Genomic DNA, 25,094 nt, shown 5'->3' with positions numbered 1-25,094 from the left:
GTAGCAAACCGACGGCCACTAATGTCTTTCTTCAGGGCCCCAAAACTATGTGAATCGCGTGGGAAGAGATCGTAACTGTATGGAGGATGTGTAAGGCCTTCCAAGCGAAACTTCTGCATCGTAATCGAAACAGCCTGCCAACAAAATGCACGCCCACATGTTGCCAACGTTGTTTCGACTACGCTGCAAAAGTTTCACTGGGAACCGCTTACACACCCTCCATACAGTCCCGATCCCTCCCCATACAATTTTCATATTTTTGGAGCCCTGAAGAAAGACATTTGTGGCCGTCGATTTGCTTGGGACGAAGAGATGCACGCCTAGGCATAATCATGGTTCATTTTTCCATGAAGGCATCGGTCATAGTGGGATAAATGTATTAACAGTTACGGTGATTACTTCAGGAATAATAAACAGTTTGAAACTTCCTGACAGATTAAAACTGTGTGCCCGACCGAGACTCGAACTCGGGACCTTTGCCTTTCGCGGGCAAGTGCTCTACCAGAAGTAAAGCTGTGAGTACCGGACGTGAGTCGTGCTTCGGTAGCTCAGTTGGTAGAGCACTTGCCCGCGAAAGGCAAAGGTCCCGAGTTCGAGTCTCGGTCGGGCACACAGTTTTAATCTGTCAGGGAGTTTCATATCAGCGCACACTCCGCTGCAGAGTGAAAATCTCATTCAATAAACAGTTTGTTTATTCCATCTGTCTCGATTTCAATTGACTGTTCCTTATACACGCATCAAAAAACCTTTTGCGTCATCCCAGTTCCCCGAATTCCTGAGAATAGATGTAGACTGTGGATATTGTATCACAGCCGCAAGAAACGATCCGCTTTCCAGGCCCTTCTCCACAGCAGAAGTAGAAAGTGCTGTCTAGCAACTGAAAGTCGGTAAGGCTGCTGGCCCCGACAACATATATAATGAATTTATTAAGAACATGGGCCCACACTGCATACGCTGGCTCACTTCGCTCTTCACTTACGTACTCAAAGAGAACAAACTTAACAGACAATTCAAACAGTAGAAAGTTATAGTCACTCTCAAACCTGGCAAACCTGAAGACAGCCCTGAAAGCTACCGCCCTATAGCACTACTCAGTTGTACATTCAAACTTTTGGAACGAGTCCTCCTAACCAGAAAAGCACCGTTCATCGAGGCTGGTACCCCTCCTGAACAACCTGACTTCAGACAAGGACACAGCTGCACCGAGCAAGTTATTGCCCTAACTACCCATACTGAAGCAGGTTTTCAAGGCCATCTGAAATCAACAGCTGTCTTCATCGATCTGACCGCCGCGTATGACACTGTCTGGCGACAGGGACTGATCTACAAGCTACTGCAAGTTGTATCAAGTCGAGGAATTGTGGATCGAATATCCTGCATGCTTAGTGCAAGGCAATTTGAAGTGTTTCTAGGCAGCTCTAATAGCCACAAACGGAAACTAAATAATGGACTGCCACAGTGATCTGTTTTAGCCCCATCACTGTTCAATTTATACATCAGTGATTTACCAACCACAATATCAACTAAATTCATTTATGCTGATGACATCGCACTGGTAGCACAGAGCACTAATTTCGAAGATGGTGAACGAATTCTTACGGAGGATCTGGGGAAGATGTCAACTTTCTTTAAGACCTGGAGATTGATCCCAAGCACGTCAAAAACTGAAGTCTCTCGTTTCCATCTAGCGAATCGTGCTGCGAACTACAAACCAAGAGATCTGCTCAATGGACAAACTTTGAGGTACAATTCTTTCCCACAATATCTCGGAATCACTCTAGATAGTACCCTGAGCTACAAAGAGCACATCACCAAGCTCTCTCATAAAGTTGCTGCAAGGAACAACATTCTACATACGCTCAGTAGTACCACCTGGGAACCTCTGCTGATTGTCTGCATTTAACTGGCATCAGTCTCTGCTGCCCAGTACTGCGCACCTGTCTGGTTGGGAAGTGTACGTGTGAAGAAGGTAGACACAAAACTTTACGACACAATGCGCTATATTACTGATCCCATCAAATCAACCCCATGCTACTGGTTACCTGTACTGAGTCATTTCACTTAAGGTGGAAACAAGCTCTACGGCGGGAGGCCAAGAAAATCTCTGCAACACCCTCTCTGCCATTGCACCAGGATTTCTGTAATCCGCCACAGTAACGATTGCGATCAAGAAGACCAGCAAGTGTTACTGCAGGACAACTCATCGCGGATGGTTTTGATCTAAATGAAAGCTGGAAGCATGAATGGTCAACAAAAACATTGGGAACAAGAGCCCATCACCTTGATCCCACAAACAAGCCAAAAGGTTTTGACCTACCGAGGAAACTTCGGTGCCGCCTCAACAGGTTAAGGACTGGAAATGGTTGTTGTAGGTACTTCAGATACTGGACCCATTCACCAATGTGTGAAGGTAATCAAGAAGAGCAGACAACTGAACATTTAGTCCAACGCTGTCCACTTCATTCATACCCTGGAATTCCCGATGACTTGTTCACTCTCACACCCAGCTTAATTAAGTGGTTGAAAAATACGGACTTCAAGGTTTAATCTCATCTAATATCATATGTATATTGTATAAAATCATTTGCCTTATATCAACTGTATATTGTATAAAATCACCATACGATTAAATAAATAAATAAGTCCCTTTGACTGATCAGAGATGCCACTAAACCCGTCCAAAGACGTAAACAAGTATGCATGGGCAGCGCCTATTAGATGGAGGAGTTCCAGTCATTCCACCAGGAAGGAGGTACACGGCTCGTGTTGTCTGTAGTTCAACCATGCCTAAACGATCAATACCGCGGTTCGATCGCGTCCGCATTGTTACTTTGTGCCAGGAAGGACTCTCAAGGAGGAAATCATCCAGGCGTCTTGTAGTGAACCAAAGCCATGTATTTCTGACATGGAGGAGATACAGAGAGACAGGAACTGTCGATAACATGTCTCGCTCAGGCCGCCAAAGAGCTACTACTGCAGTGGATGACTGCTACCTACGGATTATGGCTCGGAGGAATCCTGACAGCAACGACACCATGTTGAACAATGATTTTCGTGCAACCACAGGACGTAGTGTTATGACTGAAACTGTACGCAATAGGCTTCATGACGCGCAACTTCAGCCCCATCGTGCACATCTTGTGAAAGCCTTCCTTCAGGATTACGACATCGCTCGTCTAGAATGGCCAGCATGTTCTCCAGACATTAACCCTCCAATCTAGACGAATAGTGACTTGATGAACTTGTGGATAGTATGCCACGACGAATACAGGCATGCAACAATGCAAGAGGACGTGCTACTGGTATCCGTGTGAAGAGCAATCTGGACCACCACCACTCAGGGTTTCGCTGTATGGTGGTACAATATGCAAGGTATGGTTTTCATGAGCAATAAAAAGGGCGGAAATGATGTTTCTGTTGATCTCTATTCCAATTTTCTGTATAGGTTCCGGGACTCTCGGAACCGAAGTGATGCAAAACTCTTTGATGTGTGTATTACTCGCTTGCTGTCGAATGTTGAACAGAGAGTTCACAGTCTTTGGTCTAGATGATGTATTTAATATTTTCTACTGTAAAGTTAGGTTCAAAAATGGCTCTGAGCACTATGGGACTTAACTTCTGAGGTCATCAGTTCCCTAGAACTTAGAACTACTTAAACCTAACTAACCTAAGGACATCACACACGTCCATGCCCGAGGCAGGATTCGAACCTGCGACGTAGCGGTCGCGCGGTTCCAGACTGTACCGCCTAGAACCGCTCTGCCACCCCGGCCGGCTGTAAAGCTAGGCCTGTTACGATTAAAATTTATCGTTATTGTTAGAATAATGTGCCTTTCCATATAATAAAAAAATCCCTTATCTGATATGGCAGGTAACAATGTCGAATGAAATGAAACATACGTGTTAAGGGCAAAAAAATGTTCGCCGGGCACCAGTTTCTACTACATACGATCAAGCTAGATTTTAATAATCACAGGATGCGGCAATCAGCCATATGAGGTTATTTACACATATTGTCAAGATGAAATTGTAGAGAGTATGATGAACAATTTTTCGTACTTTTTGTCCAGTTCCTTTCGCATGTGGAGCAAGAAGTCTGTAAGCGTCTGGACGTTCGATAATAAATGGAGGCAGCAGTACTGTTGCACCGTCGACCACGAAAACCGTTTCTCTAAATTTTCCCGACATGGTCTCGTGAGAAGAACGTCACCTTCCTTCCAAAGATTTTCATCGAATTTTCCACAGGATCTCTGTTACCCTATCGTATAAGCTGCATCGACCCATAACAGTTCTAGCAGTGTGTGTCTGAATTCTTTCAATGCCTATACTTAGTCTTTCTTGAAAGGAGTCTAAATACTACAACAGTACTCCATAAAAGGTCGCACTGGTCTCTCGTATACAGTTTCGTTTACTGATGCAAGCACACAGGGCAAGGAGACATCGCGCTAATACCTTGAGAAAATACCTGTCCCAAGATAAGGCCTTTGTTGTGGGAAGAAGTGAGTCCACAAGTTTCTCCAAGTATGTCACCTCCAGCCAAAGTTACTCATTGATGATTAGATCACGTAGAGCCACCAAAATGATATTGAAAACACCGTCGAAAGTACGTGTTTACCACTGGAAATAACAATAATAATAATCAGCAGCCAGTGAGACTAGCCATTTACACTTCATTTAGCGACTGGCAGGTAACGCCTCAGTTGAAAATTTCTGTATCTTTCACGGCTTTATTATTATTATTATCAGGTGCGACTGGACCCTGTCAGATTACGCATAAGTATTATGTTTCAATTTCTGGAGTTTCCAAGCAGCTCTCATTTCTTCTCGATGGATTCTTTTCCTTTCTTCAGACCACTTTGTACCTGGTCTGGTGGTGACTTCATTCTCTGGTAGTACTTCCAATTCGCCAGTTTTTTGTCTGTATAAGTATCCCTTAAAATGTCTGATGGATCTATATAAGTCTTTTCGAAATTCTTCTTGACCTGCTGGTTCCGGTGTAGGAGTTCTGACTTGTTCTGTCTACATCGCAATTCTGTGTGTGTCTTGATGCTGGAAGCCTGTGGATATGCCCATAAAGTTCCAGTCTTCTTTTTCTTATTCCTGCCACGAGATGTTCGATAGGTTGTCTTAAACTGGGGACATAGAAAAGACGTTGAGGCGTCGTCCCGAGGTAGCCCTCAATGGTTCACAAGCCTACAACAGGCCACAGCAGTACACCCACCCCACCACCGCCCCACACCAAACCCAGGTTTATTGTGCGGTTCGGCCCCCAGTGTACCCCCCAGGAACGTCTCATACCAGACGAGTACAGCCCCAAATGTTTGCATGGTAGGGTAATGGTGGTGTACGCATACGTGCAGACAGTGTTTGCGCAGCAAGCGCCGACATAGTGTAACTGAGGCGGAATAAGGGGAACCAGCCTGCGTTCGCCAAGGTAGATGGAAAACCGCCTTAAAAACCATCCACAGGCTGGACGGCACACCGGACCTCGACACTAATCCGCCGGGCGGATTCGTGCCGGGGACCGGCAAGCCTTCCCGCCTGGGAAGTAGTGCGTTAGACAGCACAGCTAGCTAGGCAGTCTCTTTCAGGATAGTAGTCCGTATATCTTCCTTTCGTTTTGAGCCAAGAATTTTTCTTACAATTTTGTGTTCATCGTTTAGGATATCTTCCAGAACACCTTATCTGTGGAGTGTAAGCGTTTTGCCACCGTACAATACTTCAGCCTTGATAACTATAGTTCGATACCTGGTCTTTGTTTGTATGAATATACATTTTTGTTGTAGATGATGTAGATTTTACTGCTTCAACAATGAAATAAGTCTGATGACATTACAGCTGTAACTTCAATTACAAAACTACTCTCCGCCACTATAGACTATCGTAAGAAAGCGTAAACAACGTAGTTTTCATAGTAGCATTGGTCAGTTAAGATCGTAACCGCGTTACCTGTATGTTAAGTGTGTTGCACACTTATCGTGCATTACCTCACTTCGATCGCTTTGTTTGTGTATGAGATCAGTGTCTCACAAGATTTCCCTAGAAACTGAAGCGATGAACCGTGTAGAAACTGAGTGAGGGTGTATAAGGTGTCGCGTAACTTACGGAACATTTCTGTCCTACGTAGTTATACTCCAATCTGTTACTTAAAAATAAAAATATTTATAGCAAAACTGAAATTATCAATATTTAATTCAGCTGTTATTTACAAACTTGTAGCGTGAAACACAGGGATGTTGAAGTGAAAATAAAAAAAACATTACAAATATATCATATTGCTCTAGAAAACGCAATTTTTGGGAAAAAGATTAAGTTAGATAAAAGCAAGACAACAGCGTAACAAACGTTACTTCACTACTTCGTAGAGCTTATATAAGAAATTTTAGTATCTTTTGTAAATCACTTTCGCACTTATCAATAATAACAGGAAGCTCTTGCCATTGATAATGATGAAGAACTTCCTATTGAGTACAAAATAACAACAATAATTTTTTATTATATTTGAGAATGCAAATTGTACTTGCAGCAAAAGTAATTGCTTTGCTTACATAAAAGCACAGAAGTGGGGTGATCAACGAATTTTAATTGCATATAAAACGCAATTTATATTTTGTAAGGACAGAAACTACGCGATGGACTAACAAGCTAACAAAGAAACAAAAACCAAAGACAAGGCGTCGCTTCCAGTCTCATACTTAAACATTCAATTATGTTTCTTTCCCTACCAATGCTACTAATACTACCTGTAAGCCTACCATTTACTTCATCATGTAGTGTAACAAAACTACCGAACCATAATTTTGGTAGAGCACAACTCTAGCTGTCATAGCTTGGAGCCACATGGTAGTCATAAAATGTCGTCAATAATCGAGGTGAACATCAAAATTATAAATAGTGGTTCAAATGGCTTTTAGCACTATGGGACTTAACAGCTGTGGTCATCGGTCCCCTAGAACCTAGAACTACTTAAACCTAACTAACCTAAGGACATCACACACATCCATGCCCGAGGCAGGATTCGAACCTGAAACCGTAGCGGTCACGCGGTTCCAGACTGAAGCGCCTAGAACCGCACGGCCATAACGGCCGGTTTATAAATAGTGGGCCGTATTGAATTTGAAAGTAGTTTGTATTAACCATCTTATAATTTCACAGTAGAGTGACACGTCTTCGATTGTCTTTGAAGTACTTTGTTGTGGCGTAATGTTAAATGGAATTCGCGAGCTGGCAGTGTGAAAATACTGCGTAATTTCAGTGATGTGTTTTTTCTCTTACTGGCCAATTTACAGAGGAAAACGAAAATATCAACCGAGACTGCAACACGTCAGCATCACCCAGCGATCGTTGCAAAGAGCAATACTGCACTATGGAAGTAATGGAAGCATCTGAGTCATTAGTAGGAGATCAGCTATAAATATGCGATGACTTTTTTTCTCCCTCTTTTTCTGCAATAAAAATATGTCCTGTTTATTGCCGCAGAGAACCCGTTTTATCCGAAACAGCTTTGTAACGAGATCAGTTCATCTCAAATTACTCCGCAAGCGAAATTGCTCGCGAATCAGAAGATTTAATTTGGCGGCATCGATTTGAGAAGCCGCTGGAGGCGGTAGTTAATTTACACAAGCCGTTGCCCTCAAAAGCCGAAGGCGTCTCGCAACATATTGACGCGTCCGTCGCCATGGTAACTGGCGCTCCTCGGAGGAGCCGGGAGAATCTGCTCGTGACGTGAACGAAATCGCTGGCGAGGAGCCGCCACCCGCCACCGTCTAATTTATTATCGTCATGCGCAGGAGCGGCGAAAAATTGTTGACCTCTTTTGCTTCCACCCTCTGCCTACGTTCGCTGCCCCGAATTTTTTGAAGCTTAAATAATGCAGTCCCTCAAAGCGACGAATTTATTCGCCGTCTTCTGGCGTCGGCAAATTCGCCTAGCGTAGGTGCTAGCTTTTCACGTCATCCGTTCAGCAGCTTTAAACTAAAACCTTAAGAAGTGCCTACAGCTTTCCGTTCTGTACACCGCAAAAGCTGCTCCGTAGTATTACGAAGCGTTTGGCATATTCTGAGTAAAATTTTTAATTACGAACCATTCCAGACGAAAAAATAATCATTTATAGCAATCGAAGGAAAACGAAATGTAATTCTTGAAAATATTATTGTTTGCTGGAAAGTAACTGGAGCAATAAACCCTACTGCTTGTCAAAATGTAGTTACTACTGCAATTTACAGGCCGCTTATGTTTCCTTATTAACTCTAGTCTCAATTCTATTTGAATTTCATAAAGCCTCAACAATAATTTAAGCGCGTGTTGCTGTACATCGTCTCTCGTAAAGTTGGAATTATTACACAGAGTGTTTGAAAAAGAACTCCCCAGTTTTAAGTATAAATTTAATTGGAAAATTAATGAAAAATTACATTAATGAGTACGCATCATGAAAGATAATTCCTTCAAGTTTTGTTTCATGGTAGTAGACGTCAGCTTCGATACTCGCGAGCAACAACAGCACTGTTGCTGTTGTTTTGATAAAATATCTTTACTAGTAAGCCCTGCGCTCCTTGTCCGGACCCCTGTTGACTGCGTGCAAATTTAATGCACTCTGATGCTTGTGTTTCAAACCTACGTCGCAGAACCAGTAGCGGCGCCTAACGGCAAGCCGTGACATTACCACTAGTAAAAACGAAATTCCTGCAGTGCACAGTCTGAATATCACTCCTACAAAGTTGAGTACCCATGCAGTAAATAGTTTAAGACAGTTCAATTACAAGCACACTCTATCACAAACAATGCAATTATATGGGCCATCTACACTTCATCCTATTTTTAATATTTTTACTACACGGACACTCGAGTTTCAGAACATTTTATTCGGAGGTACAGCATCCAGGTCATTTCTCAGCTGAGCCCAATAGGTTTACAAAATTCATGTAGCATATGGTGGTAAGGGGAAATAGAAAAGGAAATTTCTGTAATACAGAGAGCCACTGAGCAGAAATGAGTGTTGCATAGACATTCGTATGACATTAAAACTCACAACATTGTGACTTACAAACCGGCACGTGCGATGTAACAGCATGCCCTTTGTGTTTCAGATAGAAATGGCCAACCTTTTTGAGGACGTTATCTTGTTCACTTTTTTGAATACAAATCGGAACCGGTACATCTGAACACGATGAATCTGAGTGCCTGATTTCTTCCTTTTTTTTAAAAAAAAATATTCTTCTGTATTAGTATCCATGATTTATCTATAGAGTCACAACTCACTAAGATATTCCTAATTAGTGAAGAGGATTCGAATACCAATACTGAGTTAGTATAACGTTTATACTCGTAATTTCCATAACAGTAGTTTTCTGTCATTTGCCATTTGAAACCACATATACTGCAGCATCATACTTGCATTGCTGACGTCGCTTGCCGCAGTGTAGCTAAATTGCCGCCAGACGCCTGAGAAAAAAGTAATACCACTTCTCCCTACTCATTCGCGTATCTGCTGGAATGGTTGTTATTCTTTTATACATTCAGCGAATTTAATTGGTATTGCTGAGGCGAAGCAATCCAAACAAAATTTGGTTCCGTTTTGGTTCCTCCGCCTCACTTAAATGTACTACAGCACACACACACACACACACACACACACACACACACACACACAGCGACTCTTGGGCATTATGTAACAGCCTAGCTAAACGAGAATCACGACTAAAAAGAAATGAATCCCATGTTGACACGGGGAAATAGAATCAAAATATTGTAATGATCACTGAGTTACTACCCTTACTGATCGTTTGCTGAAGAAAATTGAAACGGTTTGTATATGTTATTTCGAAATTTGCGTACGATCTTTCGAGAAGTAAACTTAGGGACAGAAACGCGCACATTTGGTTAAAGTTTGTTGACACCGGGAAACTGCATATTGATTTGGTACATGATTTAATTGCACGGTGTGTATTGTGTATTGAACCGGGGTCCTAGAAACTTTTGCGAGGCTTCGTCCCACTGTAACCCCAAAACAAGCCCTCAGTGGAACCCCGCCCCTCCCGCACCCCCTCCCCCCGTCCCCTCTTGGGAACGTGTCATGCCAGACGAGTGTAACCCCAATGGTTGCGCGTTAGAGTAATTATGGCGTACGCGTATATGGACACAGTGTTTAGGCAGCAATTGCCGACGTAGTGTAGCTGAGGCGGAATAAGGGGAACCAGCCAGCATTCGCTGAGGCAGATGGAAAACTGCCTTGGAAACCATCCACAGGCTGGCCGGCACAACGGACAGCGACACTAATCCTCCAGGCGAATCCGTGTTGGGGACCGGCACACCAACCCCTCGGGAAGCAGCGCGTTAGACCGGGCGGCTAGCCGGGCGGGTTAATGGGGCGATGGTTCGTCATCTTTCAGTCCAAAAGCAACCTTACTGCGTTCGTCTTGGTGGTGTGGATTGACCTGGACGCTTCTGAAAAACTGGTTCCGTACTATCTGCCCTACTGGGAGATAGTATAGAAGATATGTATGAAAAAACTGCTGCCCTTATTGGGAATAGGTTCCTAACAGCAGTCTCTCGAATTCAAGTAATTGGGGTACGTGATGGTTAACCAACTGCTGTAGAAACCTGTGAGTAAAGTGAAAGAGGGATAGTCTTGATTGTATTGGAATAGTGCGAGGGGAATCACAAAAGTAAGGTCTCCTATTTTTTTATAAGTACATAGACCTGTTTATTTCTACAGTGGTTTACATCAGCTTACAGATTGAACATTTAGCTGTTTTTCGACACAATCACCACTTCTGGTGATGCATTTTTGTAGACGCTGTGGCAGTTTTTGTATGCCCATGTCATACCAGCTCGCCGCCATGCTGTTCAGAAAGTTATGAACCTCTTCTTTCACCTCGTCGTCGGAGCTGAATCGCTGGGACCACAATTAACGCTGACAGCTACTGTGAGACTCTGAACAAAATTCAAACGGGCAATTCAGAACCGGAGACGAGGAATGTTGAGCAATTCTCCATGACAATGCTCGCCCACACATCGCTCGGCATACCGATGCTCTCCTGCAACAGTTTCAGTGAAACATAGTCCTGACTTGGCGCCCAGTGACTATCACCTGTTCCCTAGGTTAAAAGAACATTTGGCCGGGAAGCGGTTCAGCTCCGACGACGAGGTGAAAGAACAGGTTAATAACTTTCTGAACAGCATGGCGGCGAGCTGGTATGACATGGGCATACAAAAACTGCCACTGCGTCTACAAAAATTCATCGACAGAAATGTTGATGATGTCGAAAAATAGCTAAATGTTCAAGCTGTAAACTGATGTAAACCATTGTAGAAATAAATAGGTCTATGTACTTATAAAAATAGGAGACCTTACTTTTGGGATTACCCTCGTATAGCTATAAACCTCTTATTGGGGAAACCTGTGTGAAATGTGGAATTCAGGTTAGGGAGTCACTCATTTTTTCCAAACCGCTTCATACCGAAGCTAGAAGAAGTTCTTCTGTCTCCGTGAATGTCGAGCTACGGATTAGTCTCAAACTAGGAAAAAGGAGGAGGAGAAGTAATAGTTCTAGGAAGTCAACATTAGTTAGGCGTCAGTTGATTTCTGATCATCTATATCCTGATACCAGCCGAATTAATGTGTGTATGAGAGGGAAAGGGCTCGGCATACGGGCAGTGTAGAGTAGTATGGTCTGTGTTTATGTGTAGTGTGACAGTGACCAGTGATATGACATAAATTAACAGTGTAAAAATATTTTATATTAATTGTAAATTTGTATGCAAACATGTACAAGAAAACTATATGCAATACATATCAAAATTTAACAACACAACATAATAAATAGTCCTACAAGAGAGGATATTAATGTGTGCACTAAACAGTTGTACTTTCAAAAATATTTCCTTTTCTAATTAAGATGAGATGTCTGATATAATTTTATAACTGATCTATGGATTAATAAACAATTACCCAACTATGTAACTACATAACTAATATTAAGGTACAAAAAAATGGCTCTGAGCACTATGGGACTTAACATCTGAGGTCATCAGTCCCCTAGAACTTAGAACTACTTAAACCTAACTAACCTAAGGACATCACACACATCCATGCCTGAGGCAGGATTCGAACCTGCGACCGTAGCGGTCACGAGGTTCCAGACTGTAGCGCCTAGAACCGCTCGGCCACTCCGGCCTGCCTATTAAGGTACAGATTTGAAATTCATTGAAGAACTTTCGCTTACATCCCCCAACCGATTGGTAATTGAGAGACGTAAAAACGCCTGCAGGATACACATTTCTTATTTAACTGGTATGGATCTGCATATCACTCTGTACAATACCCGGGCTATCTTGATCTCTCGTGTCTAACAGCTCTTAACTAGATTCCGCCGAACAAACTGCAGTTTCAAACTGAGTGGATTATTAGTTGGTGTACATTTCCTGAGAAGCTCTGTTTCAGATTCAGTGCCTGAAATTACAAAAACCTAAAGATGTAAAAGCACGAATGTACCACGTAAGAGATATGATGATCAAAAATCAGTTTTTTCTCAGGAGTAGCGAACGTCAAGAGGACCGAGTGAAGAAAGTATCTTACTTCCACATCGACATCGACATCGATGACAGTTGAGCACATTAAAAGCCGACCACGGCTTCAATGACTGAGGTAATTGTTTCTATATCAGGGTCCGCTATAAATGAAAGCAAAGCTCTACGGAAAGACAACTGACAGCTGTAGCATGAATCTTGAAACGTGGACAGCTGTTTAAAAGAAATCATGAGACATGATAATCTGCCTTCCATTTGTTTCCAAAACATGATAGGTTTACTGCAAAAACTGTGCATCGTAATATACCACACTGCTTGTTTACCATTTTAAAGTTCATTTTCACGCGATCGTATTGTGGTAAAATGCGGACATAAGTGGTGTTCTTTCAGGACGGAATTACCGCTAAGAAACAAAGAAAGACTAATGTTTAACGCTCTGTTGAAGCGACGTCATTGCAGGCGGTGCACATACTTTGATTAGAGAAGGATACGGAGAGAAATCGCCCACATTTTTTTCGATGAAATCATCTTCATATTGTCCCTAAGTGATTTAAGAAACGATGGAAATCCTAAATCTGGGTGGCTGGAAGAGAATTTGGACTGCCAATCTCTTAAATGGGAGTGCTCTTCTCCGCCTTGATCGATGGAACTACTGCACTTGCGTTACATATGTTACTGCCTAAACAGGAAGCAGTGTTTAGGGATGACAGAGGTCAATACTCGAAGCAGTTGCCGCTCTACAAATATGGTCCATTTCGCGAAATTGGCTAAACAGTAGATCTCATTCTTCCTTTTCTCTGCAGAAAAAAGTATAATTCACCTTCATTTTGTCAATACCATCATTCCGTTTCTTGTTTCCTATGTCCTTTTTCTGTACGAAAACTGAACTTACCTTTACTACGGGGCAGCTTACCTATGAGATTGCAACATCGCCTGTGCATCGCAACATGTTTCTGTATAGGGTGTTTCGTGTCAGCATCCATGTTCATGTTCAATTGACATCTGACAGAAAGAATAATATTTCTGCGACAGGCAATGAAAGGCTGGGTGCTTTAGCTCAAAAACGCATTTACGTTCCATATAGTCTCCTTTAAGTCCAATTTATTTTGTGCAATGAATTTCCAGCGAGAGCTTTAAATTACGGAAGCGCGATTCTGGATTGTCTGAAAAATACCTATCTATGGGTGTCATAAACAGCTCATTACGCTCGCAACGTTTTCCAGTTACTAATTTCCTTACATGTGGAGGGTGATGGAGGTCAGAGGATGCTATGTGTAGTGCATAGAGGACATCAATTAATTACGTAAGCTGAAAAAGTGGGGGGAAGGATCCAGTAAAATCTCACAAAATCTCATTTAAGGGGGAAGTGGCAATGAAAATCTTTCTAATTTAGAGAATATACATTATTATAACGGACAATATTAAATTGACCACCAGTCTTTATCGTCTCTCTGAACTGAACGCTCTACACGTGTGCATGCTCAGGACTGCCCACTGTGAAACAAGTGCCGCGTAGTTGTCAGACTTCATTCAAATGGTTCAAATTGCTCTGAGCACTATGGGACTTAACATGTGTGGTCATCAGTCCCCTAGAACTTGGAACTACTTAAACCTAACTAACCTAAGGATATCACACACATCCATACCCGAGGCAGGATTCGAACCTGCGACCGTAGCAGTCATGCGGTTCCGGACTGAGCGCCTAGAACCGCTAGACCACCGCGGCTGGCTGACTTCATTCAGGGAGATCTCTAGCGCGTCGGTCGAAATCACTGCATATCAATCAGCAGTGGCGTAGCGTGGCATTTTGTGTAGGGTAGGCTGAGAATTACAAATTTCGAAAAAGGAAAGAAATCTTAAAACGAAAACTTGTAAAACAGAAATACTGCAAAAGTAACTTAGTTACATATTTCAACTAAGGCTGAAACTACTACAGAAATTGTTATAAATAAATGTATAAAAATATTAAACAGCCACGCATTGATAGAAATACAACACACAGTAGGTAACCGTTATATCTTTTATAAATTAGTTCTATCCTCCTGTCCTTTTTCTGGGCGTAAACATCGATAACATGAGATATGAACTCCCGTCGTTTGATTAAAAATTTCACAGTTCCCAACTCTGTAGTCAGAATGGACAAGCTTGACAGTTTGTCATCTGCCATTGTGTTTCGAAGCTACATTTTAGCGTGTTTTAATGAATTCCTCATTCTTTCACAAGACGCGGTGGTTGCTGAAATTGCAATAACCAACGACAATAATTTCACACATTCAGTAAACACGTTTTTTAAACCATTGCTTACAACGGATTTAAGAAGGCTCTGCGGCTGTGGACGTTTATCCCCACTACTGCACAATAGAGAAATTGTTTGGCCTACAATAACCGGAGAATTTTTCCTCGTTTACAAGTTCTGTAACAGCCGTTTCCTGAAAATCCTGGAAATTAGTTTCCATGTTTGCTACTACTGTGCCAGTTATTTCGAATGCTAGCCTTCTAAATTCCTGAATACTCGCTTGTGTTTCGTTAACATTAATTTCAGACACACCTGCTGAATTTAAAAGGCTCTTAGCTTCCACTATGCATTTCAGAATAATTTCCTCACGCCTTAGTCTTTCAACACCCTTAACGCAGTTTTCAATGTCGAGCTTGCAGCTGCTTATATCCACAGTTTTACTTTGCAAGATGTCATGCAAGATACTTTTATGCTGGAAAATCGAACTATGGAGCTGAAGTAGAAAAAGAAAAGTTTGATCATCCAGTATACTATTTAGCCCAGTTGCTTGATGTAAAAATGATCATCTCGCCATTAATTGTTTATCACGTCGTTAAACGCTGCTCTCGGGCCTGTATAATGAAGAATAATGGTTTGTTCAGCGCGTGAATGAAAATTCCAGCTTGTTTCATAAGAATTGGTAGCTTAAATTCCTTTTCCCCCAGAAGTTCACTTCTTTTACTAGAACGGCTAACAAATGAGCGAAATCCTGATAGATTTGCCACAAAAATTTTTACTTGCGTAAATTGTTTTACAAGCATAGGTTCAACTGAGGTGCGTACTAGTGTATAAAGAGAGCATGAGGATGTCCTTGTTTCGCACTAGAATGGGCACCATAATTTTTCCCTGACTTTGCGCATCAGCCGTCATATATTTGCGATACGAATATTCCAACTGCTTAGAACTTGCAACAAAACAGTGGCTATGCCTTTTGCACTCTGTCCTTTGGATACGTCATAAGACGTTACGAATCTCTGTCGTATATCTACTGATTCGTTATTTGAGATAACGAAAAATTACACTCATTTTACTACTAGTTGAACATTCGTTGTTTCATCGGCTTGTACCGATATAAAAGGATTATTTTTAACTTCACTTGAAATTTGTTTTTAACAACGTCCTTAAAACAAGCTGTTAATTTATTCTGTCTGTCAGAGGAAGTTCCTTTAAATGCTCCATAAGATGCTAAATGATCTTTCATGTATGGTTCTTCTTCCGCCAAGAAATACAGAAGTTTTAAATAATTTCCTTTATTTACTGACACCTCAGATTCGTCATGATCTCGAAGCGTCAACTCTTGCCGTGCTAATAAGCAGATAGTCGAAATAAGTCTCCTCATTATATCTCTGTTTCGAGCAACCTGCTCGTTGTATTACAAAGATTCCAAGCGTGTTGCTTCTGAAAGAGTATGGTCAATTCTTACTGTATCTTGGTTGGTTGATTTGGGGGATGGGACCAAACAGCGAGGTCATCGGTCCCATCGGATTGGGGAAGGAATTCGTCCGTGTCCTTTCAAAGGAACCATCCCGGCATTTGCGTGAAACTATTTAGGGAAATCACGGAAAGTCTAAATGAAGACGGCCGAACGCGGGTTTCAAAAAACGGCTCAAATGGCTCTGAGCACTATGGGACTTAACATCTGAGGTCATCAATCCCATAGAACTTAGAACTACTTAAACCTAACTAACCTAAGGACATCACACACAGCCATGCCCGAGGCAGGATTCGAACCTGCGACCGTAGCGGTCGCGCGGTTCCAGACTGAAGCGGCTAGAGCCGCTCGGCCACACCGGCCGGCGAACACGGGTTTGAACCGTCGTCATTTCGGCTGCGAGTCCAGCGTGCTAAACACTGTGCCATCTTGCTTGGTATTGTACCTTGCTCATTCTAATTAACAGCCGCTGTGATATGTGAAATAGAACATCGATGCTTTTTAGCTTTCGTAAGGAAATTTTGAAGTCTCTCTTCGCCTATTCCCCACTTATGCCATTCAAAGCTGTCATTAACCATTCCAGACAGTAAACAGAAGAAAAAAAAAAGTTTATTCCTTACAACGCTGCTACTTAACCACGGCTTTGAATTGTACTATTGTGTTTGGAAACTTCTTACAAATTTTCCTTGAGATTTGTAATAGACAGACTTGGCGTCGGCTTTTATTCTTCCACCAGGAGTTTATCATCCAAAGAAAGACGAGAGAAGAATAATTGGTTTACAATTTAAAATTTCAGTGGATCCTGTGATGAAACAAGTCTGTCTGGGACAGTTTGGGGTAGTCAGCAATACCATATGTTACAAGATAATGATTTAAATGCTAGACAACTCACAGTTTTCCTTACGACAACACAATGACGAGACAAACTGTTGATGACACCTCGCATGTGACAGGGCAAAGCGAAATATACTTCAATAATCACTTAATCACGACCACTAATTACTACATTTTAACGACGGAATTCGTGTTCCAGATTTCGGTATAAGCACTTCTAGTACTGTTACGAAAACCTAAAGATACGCTAGAGAACTATCAACGTTTGAAATGAGAAAGGATACTAAATTTTAATCTGATGAACAACGAAAATACATAAGCTATTTCCTGTTACTTTCGAACAACAGCCAATGATGCATTCACGTTTATTTTCTATGAATTACGAATGCCTTCTTATTGTTTGTGTTTTAAATAACCCCTCAAATTAAGAATTAATGGATCCTCATTCCGCCCGGCTTTCTGCTAGCATTCTAAACGATGCGAAGCAGCGCTATCTGTTGGGGAACTACTGAATGACTTGTCCTTCCACCTCGGCGCGTATCCAGTTGCCGGCGAGAAGTACAAACAAATCAAACGCCAGCTTTTAAAAACCATATCCATGGTGTAGAAATCCAGTCCGCCACGTGAAAGAAAAGGGCTTACTGCACATGCTTGTAACAAGCACGGAATTCCGAGCTTCTGTTAGCTACAAAACCCGAGGAGTGATGCATTATACTGGCGAATGCGTACACCAAGTTCAAACGTAAATATCTGAAAACATTTGCTAGGGTACGTAATCAAATCGGATTCTGGAAAAATCGGATTAAGTTCAGTTTGGACGAATTATTTTGGAATTTTTTCGGTAGGCTGAGCCTTAGAGCCTTAATGGACGCTTCGCCACTATCGGTCAATGAGTCAGTCGCGATATTTTGCAACGCATATAAAGCCGGTGTTATTGTATTCAGCATGAATTTGTATCAAAATTTTCCAATGTGTATGTTAAGCGCCATGCCGACAAGTCGAAACACACATGAGAGCAAGATTTAATCGTTTGCGGAAGGAAGCTAACTGGAGTGCACCGACCAGTATTGTCTTAGTGATCATATACATCAAGAGGTTGAAAAGCTACCGTACTGATCTCGAGAAATTATTTTGTGACACGAGAAACATGGAAATCGCCCACACTGGGAGCCAGTAATTAAGTGACATCAATTAGTAAATGAAATCACACACCAAAGGGTGTGACATTTGGGGTTGGTATATGAACGGAACATGGTTGATAATTAAAACGTAAAAGAAATGTATTCCTTCCAGTACCGCTTATACAAAACAAAACTACAAATCTCAGAGCTGATTTGATTGGGCATGGACACGACTCAATTATTGAAGGGAATGGGGAGATAAATCGTCTCACCATTACTTGTAGCCGGCGACCGTGATTTACACTGAAGAGGCAAAGAAACTGGTACACCTGCCTAAAATCGTGTAGGGCCACCGCGAGCACCCAAAAGTGTCGCAACATGACGTGGCAAGGACCCACCTAATGTCTGAAGTAGTGCTGGAGGGAACTCACAGCACGAATCCTACAGGGCAGTCCATAAATCCGTAAGTGTACGAGAGGGTGGAGATCTCTTCTGAACAAATTGTTGCAAGGCATCCCAGATATGCTCAATAATGTTCGTGTCTGGAGAGTTTGGAGGCCAGCGGAAGTGTTTAAACTCAGAAGAGTGTTCCTGGAGCCACCCTGTAGCAATTCTGGACGTCTGCGGTGTCGCATTGTCCTGCTGGAATTTCACAAGTCCGTCGGAACGCACAATGGACATGAATGGATGCAGGTGATCAGACAGGTTGCCTGTCACATTCGTATCTAGACGTATCAGGGGTTCCATACCACTCCAACTGCACACGCCCCACACCATTACACAGGTTCCACAATCTGGAGGAGTCCCCTGCTGACACGCAGGATCCATGGATTCATAAGGTTGTCTCCATATCCGCACACGTCCATACACTCAATACAATTTGAAACAAGACTCATTTGACCAGGCAACATATTTCCAGGCAACAGTCCAATGTCGGTGTTGAGGCGAGGCGTAAAGCTTTGTCTCGTGCAGTCATCAAGGGTACACGAGTTGGCCTTCGGCTCCGAAAGCCCATATCGATGATGTTCTGTTGAATGGTTTGCACGCTGACATATGTTAGTGACCCAGCATTGGAATCTGTAGCAGTTTGCGGAAGGGTTGCACTTCTGTCACGTTGAACGATTGTTTTCAGTCGTCGTTGGTCCCTTTCTTGCAGGATCTTTTTCTGGCCGCAGCGATGTCGAAGATCTGATGTTTCACCGGATTCCTGATATTCGCCGTACACTAATGAAGTGGTCGCACGGGAAAATTCCCACTTCATCGCTATCTCAGAGATGCTGTGTCCTATCGCTCGTGTACCGACTATAGCACCACGTTCAAAGCGGGTAGGAACATAACTGGAGATAACAGGTATTCTAGTATTCCTCCGTCCAAAGGTTATTGGAGGAAAACCCGATGTATGTCGGCACGCTGAAGAAGGTTTCTCCCCAATTTGTGGATAAGAAGAGAGATGTGGAAAGCACAATATTTGGCTTTCAAAATGACTTCACTTTACTCTCAAATGCTCTAAAGAAAAATACAAATGTACTCGTAATTTCTTCTATGCACCTTGAAGATACGTCAGTAGACTCTGCCTCCAGTGAAACCAAGAAAAAAAATATAATCACATTCTACAATGACACAAAGGGGTTGTTGATGTAGATGACAAGTTGTGTGCTACATACTCAACTGTAAGGAAGTGTATGTACATGACACATTTGCTTACAGTCTATTATCGATGTCTGATGATATTCTTTCGCATAATTGATCTAGCTGGATCAACAGCTTTGTAACTTTTAGAAGTTATAAATTTGAAAAGAAAATGGCAAGGAAGGATGTTCTTTGGGAAATTGAATTCTGCTTGGTGCACGACCGACTAAATAAGAGCCCAATAATGTATCGCTTACGCACAGAAATCCGCCAAAAGGCAGCAAAAAACAAAAATGAATGGGTCAACATCTGCTCACAATGACAAACCAGCAAGAAAAGAAGCGCCAGCTGCTAGAAGAACGTGCATCATCTGCCCTAGAAATAAGGTCGTAAATAAATGGTTCAAATGGCTCTGAGCACAATAAGACTTAACATCGGAGGTCATCAGTCCCATAGAACTTAGAACTACTTAAACGTAACTAACCTAAGGACAATACACACATCCATGCGCGAGGCAGGATTCGAACCTGCGCCGGCCCTTGTGGCCGTGCGGTTCTAGGCGCTTCAGTCTGGAACCGCGTGACCGCTACGGTCGCAGGTTCAAATTCTGCCTCGGGCATGGATGTGTGTGATGTCCTTAGGTTAGTTAGGTTTAAGTAGTTCTAAGTTCTAGGGGACTGATGACCACAGATGTTAAGGCTCAGAGCCATTTGAACCATTTTTTGATTCGAAGCTGCGTCCGTAGTGGTCGCGCGTTTCCAGACTAAAGCGCCTAGAATCGCTCCGCCACTCCGGCCGCCAATAAGGGCGTAAAAACTCGATTTCCTTGTCATCAGTGTGGAAAACATATGTACATGACACATTTGCTTAGAGTCTATTATCGATGTCTGAATGATAATTGTAATGAGTCATCACAAGAAAACTTTTGAATCATTGAATGTTCAGTTTCTATTGCGGAAACATAATTATAGGTATTACCTGTTTTCTAATGTAATAAAATGGATTATTTATTCAAATAAGCATTAATTGATTCATGTAGCATCATTAACACATCATGGGGCTCCACTGGACTCCACGTCAATAATTCCACGTTAACAAAGGAAGGCTAAATAACGCCGGCCTGGAGCGTGACTGATGGTTCAAATTTGGTCCACCGGGGTGTTGGACCTTGGTCTAAGACACATTGTGACCATCTGAAAAATTCTTGCTCCATTTGGATTTTACATGTAAAAGACACTTTTTCTGGGAGGTTTCTGAAACGCGCCATTTCTGTACTTGAAACTTGTATGAGTCGGTTGAACCTTTGCACGAAGGTAAGTAAGTGGATAAAGTGCAATGGAAATTTTTAATCCAGTAAACTTTATCTGTGGTCGAGATATGATGGTTTAAAGTCAAAATAAATGTAGACAGTAAAACTCGTTCTCCTTTGAACTGTATCCGTGGAAACGGTTTTAAGTGAATCGGATAAACGAAAAATGCATTCTTACGATAAAATTGAAAATAGTTTTTCAAAAATCTTACTTCACTCGGATTTTGCGTGAAAAAAAGGATATTTTTGTGAATTTTACGCGCGCCATTACTATGTTTGAGACTTGTGCGAAGAGTTTCAAATTCTGTAAGAGGGTACACAAGTTCATGATGTACTTACACGAAAATTAGAGATATCTTGACACGTTTAAGATGACGGGTTTTAACCAATTCCGTACAGCCCTGATGTGGCTCCCCCTCTCTTCAAATCTTACCAAATGAGCGACCCTTCCGAAAAAGAGGAGTAAGTATTGCCAGTGCCAGGATCCGCGATACTTGGCTCCCTGAGTCGAAGCCTGTAGCCGTCAGGTGTGCAAGAGGGAGAGAATGGGGCGCCGGCCAGCTGACACACTCGCCTCATTAGTCATTCCAGGAGGGCCCGACAAGCGGTTAGCTCTGTTCTCTGCTGTTTACGGAATGGCCCCTCTCGCCAGCGAGCTTCATCGTACACGCGCACTCGCAGTAACCGACCACTTATAGCAGGTGTGTCGTGTGAGCATTTCTGTTCCGCCACGCGGTGATTCGCTGTTTGCATTCTACCGATCAATATCAGATTTAAAAAGACTGTTTTAACAACTGCTTTTGAATGATGAAGGATAAGATTTTACACTACCATCGAAAGCGATTACAATACTGACGGGAGTGAGCGCCAGTGACACCACGGGTGCTCGCTTACTTCGCATATTTTTATTCATTCATACCATACTGCAAAATATTTTGAGGCAACTCAGTTCAACCCGTAAGTATGTTTTTAGCCTAAAGGCGAGTCTTCCGTGTATGATGTTAATGCACAACGTTTAGACCTCCAAGTACAAAACTTAGTAGTCTTACACTGACATAGCAATAGAGCTATCTACTTATGAGATATGTGGCCAATAATACAAATCTTTTAAAAGAAACGATGGCACCCATCATCATACAAAAGACAAGTGAGCTGTGTTGCGAGTACCCTTAGCTATTATTTACAAGGTGTGTTGCACTCAGCATCATACTTTTTCAATAGCAATCCACACGGATTGAAAGCTGTTATAAGGGAAATGTTAATGCCTATTTAGGATCTAGGTAATGAGATTGTTGTTGTTGTTGTTGTGGTCTTCAGTCCTGAGACTGGTTTGATGCAGCTCTCCATGCTACTCTATCATGCGCAAGCTTCTTCATCTCCCAGTACCTACTGCAGCCTACATTCTTCTGAATCTGCTTATTGTATTCATCTCTTGGTCTCCCTCTACGATTTTTACCCTCCACGCTGCCCTCCAGTACTAAATTGGTGATCCCTTGATGCCTCAGAACATGTCATACCAACCGATATCTTCTAGTAAAATTGTGCCACAAACTCCTCTTTTCCCCAATTCTATTCAATACATCATCATTAGTTATGTGATCTACCCATCTAATCTTCAGCATTCTTCTGTAGCACCAGAAAGCTTCTATTCTCTTTTTGTCTAAACTATTTATCGTCCATGTTTCACTTCCATACATGGCTACACTCCATACAAATACTTTCAGAAACGACTTCCTGACACTTAAATCTATACTCGATGTTAACAAATTTCTCTACTTCAGAAACGCTTTCCTTGCCATTGCCAGTCGACATTTTATATCCTCTCTACTTCGACCATCATCAGTTATTTTGCTCCCCAAATAGAAAAACTCCTTTACTACTTTAAGAGTCTCATTTTCTAACATAATTCCCTCAGCATCACCAGACTTAATTCGACTACATTCCATTATCCTCTTTTTGCTTTTGTTGATGCTCATCTTACACCCTCCTTTCAAGACACTGTCCATTCCGTTCAACTACTCTTCCAAGTCCTTTGCTGTATCTGACAGAATTACAATGTCATCTGCGAACCTCAAAGTTTTTATTTCTTTTCCATGGATTTTAATACCTACTCCGAACTTTTCTTTTGGTTCCTTTACTGCTTGCTCAACATACAGATTGAATAGCATCGGGGAGAAGCTACAATCCTATCTCACTCCCTTCCCAACCACTGCTTCCCTTTCATGTCACTCGACTCTTATAACTGCCATCTGATTTCTGTACAAATTGTAAATAGCCTTTCGCTGCATGTATTTTACCCCTGCCACCTTCAGAATTTGAAAGAGAGTATTCCAGTCAACATTGTCAAAAGCTTTCTCTAAGTCTACAAATGCTAGAAACGTAGTTTTGCCTTTCCTTAATCTTTATGAATCTTTCTTCTAAGATAAGTCGCAGGGTCAGTCTTTTTGGAGAAGCATGGGGTCAGCACACACCCCTCCTGGCCGTTGTCGGCTTTGTTGACCTTAGATCCGCTACTATAACACTCAAGTAGTGCCTCAGTTGTCATCACGAGGCTGAGTGCAACCAGTTCCAGCCCTCCTATCAAGGGAAATTTTTTTTGGCAATACCGAAAATCGAAGCCGCGTCTTCTGCATAGCAAGACACGCTTAAAAACTGAGCCTGACTGTAGCACAAAATAAATATCTGGATAAGATTCCTCTGAGCCACTGAGTAGTGTTTTGAAAGTAACAGTTATGTCACTGAGCACTTCTTATTTCACATAATGTGTGGAGTCGTCTGTTTAGGGTTCTTCCGACGACGGCTATTTGGGTGACAATCTGACGTTTCGCTAGCAAGGACAGCTGGCGTCATCAGAGCATTGTACGCCAGTGTTTATGATGGTCTGAAAAAGGCAGGATAATTGTTTGAGCATGCCAGTCATTTGTGCTAGTGAAACGTCAAATTAACAGTCAAATAGCAGTCCGGTGAAGGACCAGTAACAGAGGCCTCCTCGCGAAATGAAAAGAAGTGTCCGTGAAAGTAGTCTTAATACGTACAACGCCTTATTTGTTTTGTAGCGATTATATTTCATTAAAAGGCTTTCAGAGTGGAAGTCGCTTTAAACTGACAAAAAAATTGCAATTAACAACAAAAAACTACATAAGGGGGGGGGGGGGGCGGCAAGTATGGCGGTAGAATGATGTATTACGTTTCTGCTACCGAGCGAAGTGGCGTAGTGGTTAGCACACTGGACTTGCATTCGGGAGGACGACGGTTCAGTTCCACGTCCGGCAATCCAGATTTAGATTTTCCATGATTTCCCTAAATCGCTTTAGGCAAATGCGAAGATGGTTCCTTCGAAAGGGCACAGCCGATTTCCTTTCCCATCCTTCCCTAATCCGAGCTTGTACTCCGTCACTAATCACCTCGTTGTCGACGGGACGTTACACACTAATCTCTTCCTCAAAACTGCTGCGTCCGTCGAGTACACGCTTTACAAGTACATCTGGATGACACAGAGGTAGCACGTCGAGAGACTGCTAAAGCTGGAAAGATAGGACAAAGCATCCTTTTCACAATAGGTCTATCAAAGGAAATCCGCATGCCTTGGCCCCTTCAAAAAGCTAATGTTTATTTCAGATGAGGATTAGCGTGAGCGTAGTAATGTATAAAAGTCTCTACAGCAGGATTTCCTCCAGCGGCACTGTTGCTCTTCACTGATCCGTGTTTCTAAAGCACACCAGCAGAACACATTTTCACACAAAAACGCAACTTTCCACGGATTTCAGTTGATATATTTTGCTTATAATTCTAATGTTGTGCATGAATGTGTTAACATGCGCTTATCTTACGAAACAGACTTTTTCTTCGAGTAGAATCCTTATATATTTCACTACTGGCCATTAAAAGTGCTACACCTCGAAGATGACGTGCTACAGACGCGAAATTTAACGGACAGGAAGAATATGCTGTGATATGCAAATGATT

At 42.2% G+C, this 25,094-nt stretch overlaps 1 protein-coding gene and 1 non-coding gene across 2 annotated transcripts in view; one reads left to right on the top strand and one right to left on the bottom strand.

Moving 5' to 3' along the window:
- LOC126297767 (Down syndrome cell adhesion molecule-like protein Dscam2) overlaps nucleotides 1-25,094 on the bottom strand; it is a 1,507,668-nt gene that overhangs the window by 1,126,067 nt on the left and 356,507 nt on the right. The gene's annotated exons all lie outside the window — the stretch shown is intronic.
- Nucleotides 537-611, top strand: Trnas-cga (transfer RNA serine (anticodon CGA)). Its single transcript has one exon. It is a non-coding gene; the product is annotated as a tRNA-Ser (tRNA).

Source organism: Schistocerca gregaria, chromosome X (assembly GCF_023897955.1).
Source record: "Schistocerca gregaria isolate iqSchGreg1 chromosome X, iqSchGreg1.2, whole genome shotgun sequence".
NCBI lineage: Eukaryota > Metazoa > Arthropoda > Insecta > Orthoptera > Acrididae > Schistocerca > Schistocerca gregaria.
Note: the sequence above shows the minus strand (reverse complement) of the source record. Positions and strands in the feature narration are given on the sequence as shown.